Source organism: Rhipicephalus microplus, chromosome 2 (assembly GCF_043290135.1).
Source record: "Rhipicephalus microplus isolate Deutch F79 chromosome 2, USDA_Rmic, whole genome shotgun sequence".
Lineage (NCBI taxonomy): Eukaryota > Metazoa > Arthropoda > Arachnida > Ixodida > Ixodidae > Rhipicephalus > Rhipicephalus microplus.
In genome coordinates, this window is record NC_134701.1 from 78768553 (window position 1) to 78778442 (window position 9890).

The window sequence follows — 9890 nt, forward strand, 5'->3', positions numbered from 1 at the left end:
GAACTTGGCCGCATGGGGGACGGGGAACGACGTCGTGGAGACGGTGACCTACGAGAAGATGAAGCTAGGCGAGTTGGCGGTGGCATAGACGGCGTTTCCTCGTGATAGGTACGCCTAATCTGGCCAGCAACAGGCGACGAGATATGGGGCGTCTGTACGCGAGTGCAATAACGTGCTACGTGGCCGGCGTAACCGCAGGCAAAGCAAATGGGCCGGTTGTCGGATGTGCGCCATCGGTTCGCCGGGGTAGGTCTTGTCCATGACGCAAGAGCCGATGGACGGAACGGTGGCTGGAAAGGCTGCAGGGGGTGCTGGAGCTGAGTCTGAGAGGTCACGTCAACATACGTAGCCGGCATACCCGCTGCAAAGGATGGAGGTCGTGCGGCAGCTTCGGCGTAAGTCAGTGGGGCGGGCGCTTGAACGACTGGAGGCGGCCTGGCGACCACTTGGGCGTAACTTGGGGGTACAGGAGCCGGAAGCTGTTGTGGGTGGTACGCAGGCATAACCTCCGCTATTTCCTGCTCAATCGCTCGGCGGATGGGGGGGAAAATGGTAGTGGCCGATTGTTGAGCAGCCGGTGGGTGGGCGAAGGGCAGGAGAGAGAACTGCCGTGCGATTTCCTCACGTATGAAGGACTTGAGGTCTGCCAGCAGTGCCACCTGGTCACAGCTCGCCTCCAAGCCTGCAAGCCCTGCATCTCGTGGTGTGGAGCGACGGGTCATCGAACGCTGCCGGCGGAGCTCCTCGTAGCTCTGGCACAGCGTGATGACCTCAGCTACTGTGCCTGGGTTTTTGGACAGCAGCATCGTGAAGGCATCATCGGCAATGCCCTTCATGACGTTCCGGATCTTGTCTGATTCGGACATGCTGTCGTTGCATTTCTTGCATAGGTCCAAGACGTCTTCAATGTAGCTGGTGAATGATTCACCGGCCTGCTGAGCGCGTTCGCGTAAGCGCTGCTCGGCTTGCAGCTTACGAACGGCAGGGCGGCCAAAAACGTTGGTGATAGCGGTCTTAAAATCGGACCAGGTTGCGAAATCAGACGCGTGGTTGTTATACCACATGCCGGCCACACCCGCGAGGTAGAAAACCAGGTTGCCGAGTTTACCTGCCTCGTCCCAATGATTGGGGACGCTGACGCGTTCGTACATCACGAGCCAGTCCTCGACGTCGGTGCCATCCGCGCCGGTGAAGACAGGTGGGTCGCGGATGCGGGGGACACCGGAACATGGCGTCGGCGCAGGAGGAAGCGTTTGCTGAGCGGCGTCTTGTTGCATGGTTGAAGGCACGGTACGGGATCTAAGCTCCAAGGGCATCGAATGTGAACCGAAGATGTTTGAAGGGCACAGCACTCTCCACCAAAATGTTGAGGCGTTTAATAGCCGGTCCACAGCGAGCAAGCACAATGGCGACAGTAACGGCCAAGCACGGGCTCTCAGTGCGAGCGGCGTCCTTGTTGGGTAGCCCCACTAGAAGGTACTCAAGAGTTCGACCCATTTCATAGTTCGGAGGCTTCGCTACAATATATATATATATATATACATATATACATATATATATATATATATATATATATATATATATATATATATATATATATATATCTGTGTGTGTGTGTGTGTGTGTATTTAATTAGATCTACGAGTACTTGGCGTGCAGAGTTAACGGGAAACTTATGAAAGGCTTTAGACTGCCATTGTGGCCCAAGGACGAGTATTCGTTTTAAACAAAACAGAGTCATAATTACTGGCTTAGAATACGCAGAACAGTGAGACGTAGTATTGCTTTGCAATGCCTTCAATAGACGCTGCGCAGATCATGTCCGCACATGATTCAGACCAGCCTAGGTAAATAAATTGGCAGACTCGATAACGTTTGCTTCCCTCGGACGGTATTATAGGCCGTCGACGAATCTTTGCTACGGAAGCTGAAAACCAGCACTCAGGAAGAGCAGTCGAGAGAAAGGGAAAGCGCTAAGTCACAGGTGGTGCCTTAATTGCACAATCTGAGCCATAACCTCATGAAAATGGCCAGTAGCTTTGCGATTCCTGTTGTGTTTTACGGCCCGAATAAACTGGCGCACTTGTGCCCACGAATCTCTGGTGTTAAGCTGCAAGGGTGCCAAAAGAGGCACGCGAAACCTTTCATGTGGTGTGCTGAAGGCGTTGTGTATGAAATTCTCCCGAGCCGGGCAGCTCCTACATTGGTCAAACGGGACGGTGTATTAACGACCGCCTCAGGGAGCATGCCAATAGTATTGGTAAGAGTGATGGTGCGCATCTTTCTGCGCTTCTCAGGTGATGCCCGTGTGAGCCACGTTTTAAGCAGGCTAGGCTTATTGGCAAAAACAGAGACTAAATAGCAAGGGAACGGCTCGGGGTCAGTGTCAGTGACACGTCTATTGTACTCTATCAGTCTGACTTGTCCTTCATTAATCGACTGCTCACGTGACAACATATCCGTGGTAACTATTTCACGTTACTGCACTTGTGTGAAAGTTTTCCTGATTTTCAGCCTTATTAGGATTAGGATCAGGATTTTGTAGGTAGCTGGTGGATCTAGCATTGCTTATTTTATTCATGGGGGTGCTGACGTGAACAAAATGCGGCATTTTACACTATCTTGGAACTTCGTACGCTTGAAAGCGTTTCCATCCTGCACCGGCAATGAACAGTCGGTAGTTTGGCAACTGCCTGTCTCTTTCCTCCCCTGTTTTTCATGTTACTAGTACAGCGCCAGTTGCGAAATATTCAGCAAGCTACGGCACCAACTCGTCCAGAAGCAAGTTCTTCTAGGGAACAATGGAAGTTTCTCAACGATCGGTGCAGTGTGGAAGCGGCGAATGCACAGCGTGAGTTGAATTATTTGAAATTTCGAATACTGGCTATTCAAAAATCGAATCAATATATTTATGTAGGTATATTTCTATTCGAATTTAAAATTCGAATATTCACACACCGCTACTCTATATCTTGAAATAGGGCACGTGCTTTGAAAATATTGCGACGTAGTCCTTTACACGCCTTTATTAGGCCTGGAAGAAGTGGCCAAAACAGTCACCTCCAAGACATGGAAGAGCTATATCCATTAATTACGAAGATAAAGAACACTATGTTATTATGGTTATGTGCAGGTGATGAAGAAGCGTGCTGTAAATGTTCACACTAATTACCTGCATTGCTGGTAGAGTCATTAATTTCCTTTAAAACGGCTGCGTTCTGACTGGGTAAGGATGAAGTGTCAGCTCTACCGCTAGCAGAAGCGCCTTTGTTATTAGAACCGACAGCGCTTGGCCAGAGTGGGAGAAGTAGAGGTGGTTTTGGACGTGCTTCGCGAGGCGACGGGGTTTTTGGTGGCTTTGGTTCAGCGAAGGCGATGGGACCATCATAGCGTGTTGGATGCATCTGCTTCTCAATGTGAGATGTCATCTCTAGCCCCTTTTTTTAGTATTGTTAGCTCCTTTCGAATAAACAGGCAGTCCTTCGAAGAGGCATCATGTAGCTCTTTGCAATTTGAGCACTTCAGAGTCGTGGCTTGGCACGTGTCCATGTTGTGGTGCCCAGTGCATCGGGAACAGACAGTAGAGTTCGTGCATGCACACACCACTTACGTGACCTAACTTCATGCACTTCCAGCACTGGATTGGTTTCGGTATAAAAGGGCGAACTGCGTGTCGGAAGTGACCCACTTTTACGTGTGATGGAAGTGATTCGCCCTTAAATGTAATTCTTACGCATCGTGCTGTCCTGATACGACAATAATGGCATCTTCCGAAGCCGGCATGATCAAGACTGGTAGGTCCGAGTTCACAATGGTTTCGGCAACATCATGTGTCACCCCAGTGCTCACTTCTTTGCCCAGTGGTATATGAAAGCAGACTTTCATCCCACTAAGTTCTGTTACTTCACGCAATCTGTCAAGCGCAGTCAAATGATTAACGTCAATCACTAGGATGTTTTTCCAGCTATTCACTCTTACTTCCTTTACTTCATTCGGCACCAGTGCCTCTAGCTGTACGGACAGGGCTTGACGGTTAAGGCGTCTCATCTTGCCACTACCGAGAACTGGCATGAAAAGGATGGTTAATGCCTCGGTATTCCACAAAGATCGCATGGTGGACTCACTCGAATTGGCTGACGTGCTCAAAAATCGTCTCTTTCCCCTGTGGTTTCTCACAAGCTCGAAGATGTCGTCCCCTGATTCATCACTGTTTACGTAGTAGAGTTCGGTGTCATCACTGTCAGTGCCGCTCTCAGAGCTGTAGCGCTTCCTGGAAGCAACACCCGTAGTCATTCCGGTGTCCGGTATTCTTCCGTAGTGCTCTACTTCCACCACACACCAGCAGGAGACCGTGCTTGGCGAAATGAAATTTATTAACAAAAAACCATGAAACTCAAACATTCAGCATTCTGCCACATCGGCACTTCATTCTCCTTCCCCCGCCGCCAGACAATGCCCTGTGAAGACGAGCTGCTTTCACATGGCTTGGATGTCGGGCGCACTCGTTCGCCAGGTCCCTTCAGGTTCGCCTCCAGGGCTAGGGGAAGGATGTGGCTCCAGGCTCAGTTCCGTGAACACATCCCATTCTTGAGGGCGAATTTCAGCTCCACTGGCTTGTCGACAAAACTTGTCGACTAGCTTCGCTCGTCTCTTCTGATGATTTTTGGGTCTCAGTACTTGTCGATGGTTCTGCAACTTGCCAAGAACGGTTCGACAACAGAACACACACGACACAAGCAAGTGCCCTCGGTTACCCGACGGAACATTAGACAAAATATTGTACAACATATACCTAGCTATCTATCGGAATTTCGTTCCCTCTAGATTAAGAGGCACATGTGGGACACAAGACTCTCAAAATGAAAACTCACATTTTTACACTACGTAATGAAGTAGAATATAACATAAACTTGGCCCCTTGAGATAACTCTGGAAGAGAGCACTCAGCTAAGTCCACGATGAGGACAAAACTTTGCCCTGACTCGCCAGCGAAAGACCAAAACAGGGAGAAAGTAATAAAACGTACGGCTAAATGCGTCTGCATTAGCGTTTAGCTTTGGTTTCTTGTAGCAAACGTCGAAGTTGTGCTGCTGGAGTATCATGCTCCATCTCAGTAACCGGCCGCTTTTAGGTGACCTGTTATTTAACCAGGTTACAGGGCAGTGGTCCGTTTCAACCACAAACCCCGAACCGGAGACATAGCAGGCTAGCTTTCGAACGGCCCACACGAAGCAAGTGCATTCCTTTTCTGAGGTTCTGTATGCCTCTTCCCTGCAGCTAAGTTTTCGACTTAAATACGAAACTGGTCTTCCATCACCAGCACTGTCTTCCTGACACAAAATAGCTCCGAACTCCACCATTTTATTGATCTCCTCTTTCATGATCTGCATTTGCACAGTGTAACATCGATACGGCTTGCTACGGATTGACTCCTCAGAAGTTATCTCGATATCCTGTTCAATTACCGTCTTGTTTCCGAGGCGGTCCGAAAACACGTCTTTAAATTGGGAAAAAATTTTTAAGTCCTCCTACTGGACTTCACTTAATCTAGACTCCAGATTCAACTGTTCCAAGATTACATCGGATCCTCCTTCGATTACACCACTAGAAATCAAAATTTCTGCTCCCTCTTCCTCGGGAGCATTCAAAAACAGATCTACGACCGCTTGACGTTGTACGTATGGTTTTATCAAGTTACTGTGGTAAATTTTGTTCGGCCACCTTCCAAATTTCTCTTTATAATTCGTATCAGAAAGCTTCGAGATTACTTTGGCAGGCCCTTCCCAATGAACCTCGAGCTTGTTCCTTTTGGACGGCAGCAGCAGAGTTACCTGACTATTCACTTCAAAGCTGCGTTTATTTGCCGATTTGTCGTAGTACTCTTGCGACAACATTTGTGCAGCCTTCGTGTGGCTTTCTACAAGATCTTTCGTTTTTCCAAGCCTCTGAAGGAGGTCTAGAACATACTCAACTACAATAGGATTCTCATCGAATTATGCCCAGGACTCGCGTAGTATTCAAATGGTGTTCTCGAATTCTGCCATACACAAGCTCTGCAGGGCTAAAACCAGTGCTGTCATGAGGAGCTGATCTCAAAGCGAACATAGTGGGAGGAACACACGCTTTTCAGTCGCACTAGTGCTCGTAGCAAAGAGCTCTCAATATACGTTTCAGAACGGAATGCATACACTCTACCGGATTAGATTGCGGGTGATGGATCGAGCTGTGCACTACTTTTATTCCACATTTATCCAAAAAGGTAGAGGTAAGGCAGCTGGTGAAGACGCTACCATTTTCACATTGGTTTTCAGAAGGAAATCCGACGCATGCGAATTTAGAGAGCAGAGCATCTACGACATGAGAATTGAGCTCCTTAACTGGTATCGCTTCTGGAAATTTTGTGGCCGCACAGAGGGCCGTCAGGATGTACCGACAACATTGCCTTGACTCTGGCGACGGCCCGACGCTATCAATTACTATGCGCCGAAAAGGTTCTGTGATAACTGGTACAAGCTTCATGGGTGCTTTCCACTTGTCTCTGGATTTCCCCGCTCTCTGCCAAGTGTCGAATGAGCGTACAAAGTCTTCGATATCCTTCCAGCATTTCGGCCAATAAAACTCAAGCGAAAGTTTAGCCTTGGTCTTCTTTATGTCGAGATGCTCTGCCCACGCATTGTCATGCGCCAGCTCCAATAGTTGGCGACTATATTTTTGTAGCACCAAGAGCTGCTCATACTTTCGACCTTGCATATTTGTGTAGCTCCGATACAGCGGCCCTGCCTTCTCAAAAAAAAAAGAGAAACATTCTTTTTCTTTGTTCCCAACTTACGCTTTCCATTTGCGCATTAATCGAGAGGTCCTCACGCTGCTCTCGAATGATCGTTTCTCGATCAACTCTCGACAGCTCACTCCAAGTTTCCGCTACAGGCGACAGCATTGCACCCCTCTTGCTCTGACTCAATGGCACCATGTCGTCACCTCCGTCGACAGAGACAGCGCCAGTAGCTTCGGCGACGGGCCGCTCAAGTGACTTCTCGAGTGGCTCACTAGGAGAATTTCCTTTCCGAGGTTCCGTCGACTCGCCGCCAAGGTAACACAGATCAGCAGCTTTTGCAGGTGGTGTTTCACTACATTGAACAAGATCAAGTTCCTCCGAAAGCTTCCGCGCTTGCGATCGCGTGAGGGCCATGTACGCTAAGTTGGAGAAGAACAATTTACCCTGCTCTTTGAGAAGCTGGTCAGAGTTACTGGAAAAAAAAAGATAAGGAAAACGATCGGGAAGCACGGTATACACAGCCGCTTTGGTGGGAAGCTTACCGAACGGGCCTTCAATGACAACCGTAGAGATTGGTAAGCAAGCACTCTGCTTCTCGGCAACTTTCCTTATCCACGCGCATTCTCCTGTCAAGTCGTCCGGAGACACAAATGAAGGATGGACAACGTTCATGGTTGCCGCTGAGTCTCGAAGTGCTTGACATGTTTTCCCATTGACACTAATTTCCAGATACGGCTCTACCAACGGCATGTTCTTTTCCGATTCTCGGATTGTCGCGAAAGCAAACTTTTGTTCACAGTTTACTACCATGTGCCCTTCCTTTTTGCAGTTGTAGCAGATTAGCGGCTTCCGTGATTCAAACGCCCGTGTGGTATCAGTTCGTTGTTTAGGAACCTCACTCGATTTCTCCTCTTCCGTTGGCTCTTCCCCTACAGTGTCCTTCGTAAGAGACGGCTCCTTCCTGAAAAGCGGTGTGGAGAGGGTTTCTGTTCATCAGGTTTTTTGAAAAGCCCTCTTTTCTTTCACCCTATTTAACGTGCACTGCCCTACTTATGCAACTTTCGGCGAGTATAATACTCCTCAGCCAACTCTGCTGCCTTGTTAAGCTGCACTTCAACAAGTTTGTCCTGCAGCCAAAGCTTCACATCATCGTCGATGCAGCGGTAGAATTGCTCCAATGCAATGTATTCTACCTTTTTATCGCGATCGTCATAAGCACATTCGCCCTTAAGTCATTCAGTTAAATCGGCTTTAAGACGAAATGCGAAGTCAATGTGTGACTCACTGCCCTTTTTTGCGTACCGGAACCTTTGCCGGAAAGCCTCGGGAGACAGCTTATAACGTCTCAAAAGCACTTCCTTAACCTCGTCATAGCTCTCAAACGCTTCCCTCGGTAAGCACGTTATCACGTCGGACACTTCGCCGGGAAGAAGAGCTAACAGGTTCTGTGCCCAAACAGACCACTCCAAGGCATTTCGCTCACAGACATGTTCGAACTTAACGAGATACTTTGAAATGTCCTCGCCGACTACGAACGGTGGTAGTTGGTCCCGAAAACTACGCTAGGTGCCTGCGAACACTGTAGGATTACCAATTCTATTCGTTTCAACTCAAGGTGCTCCTGCGTCTCTGCCTCCTCACGGCGTTCTCGCATTTCAGCTTCCCGTTCGCGAACTTCTTGCCTTTCAGCCTCCTCACGGCGTGCTTTGATATCCGCCCAGGCCTCATCGACTTCCTTAGCCGTCACCCTTGCATCTTTATTGATCTCAAGGATCGCTTGCTTTCGTTTCGCACGGCCCAAAATAAGGCCAATTTACTCACCAATTCCAATGAGTTCCTTCACTTTAAGGTTCTCCATCATTCACACCAGCCTTTTGCTGTTTTCCTCTGTTAAGAATATACTTGCCGTACCCTCTATAATTAGATTAGCAAGACGCGCAAGCAATTTCTAACACTGCCTTGTTTACAACCTTTGCATTAACTTTGGTTTCAAAGCGCTCTAACTTGGCTTGAAAGAATCAAAGCTCACTTCAGTGCTTCACGCAGCCTTCTCTAAACTACTATAACCTGTGCTAGAGCAGTCTGGTGAACTGAGAAGAAAACATGAGGCACTCCCCGCATCGATGTCGCTGATGCCGGGCGATCACGCAGCTGCCATCCATTGTTACGAAGCGCGATGCCAACACGATCCCGAAGGCGCCACTGCTACGAAACTCTGCTGTCAAGGTCACGGCTTGGCCAACAGCGCAAGGGCTCGAAGAGCTGAGATGTTTTCTCTGATGCATAGGTCAGCTGCTTGTCGACGAGCCGCTTGGCTTTTTTATAGGCCCTGAATTATCCTTAACGTCACCAACATACAATCGGAACCACCGCTTGTGGCGTAACCTTTCTGAAATCGGGATCCGCTTCTCGAGGGAGTCACAATCCTCCCATCCGGACGCGCTTCGCTGGGTTGGACCCAAGGACGAGTGATGTTGCCACGCATTGCGTAAGACTCGCCAGACTGGATGGCGCCGATTGCTTCATCGGGCTGCTATCGGGCCCGTGGGCTAAGGGAGCTCGCTGTGCATTGCGTAAGATATACCTGCGCCGCCACTTGATGACGTCGTTGAGTTGATGGCATCAGGCGGGCTCGCTCGCTGGCCTTGACAAAGATTGTCTTTGCAGAGACAATGTACGTTCTGTGTGGACTCCCAGTTGTAACAATATGTAACACTTCTATTTCTATGCTGTACATAGACATTTTCTTAACTCACCGTCATCTTGTACGCTCGTCTATCAGCTCTGTGCAGAAGCAGTCGCGAGCTGAGAAACGCGCTACAGAACAGCCTTGGTGGCCCATGACCTCGGCGCACTACGCTACAGTGTGGGCAGTGGTGGGAGTCGTGACGGTGCACGGTTAGCGGATACAAAATGTGTGAATGGCAATGCAACAACCCATATTTCCATGTGTCAATTCTTGCAAATTTTGGGTAACATATGGGGCATATATTGTGACATGTATAAGGCACAGGATAACCTTTGTTTCAGTTGAAAGAGATGACCAACAATATTCCGCTATGTAATGTGTCTGTTTTTTTTTTTTTGGTGTGAGACATTGCTTGTACGGAGCTTG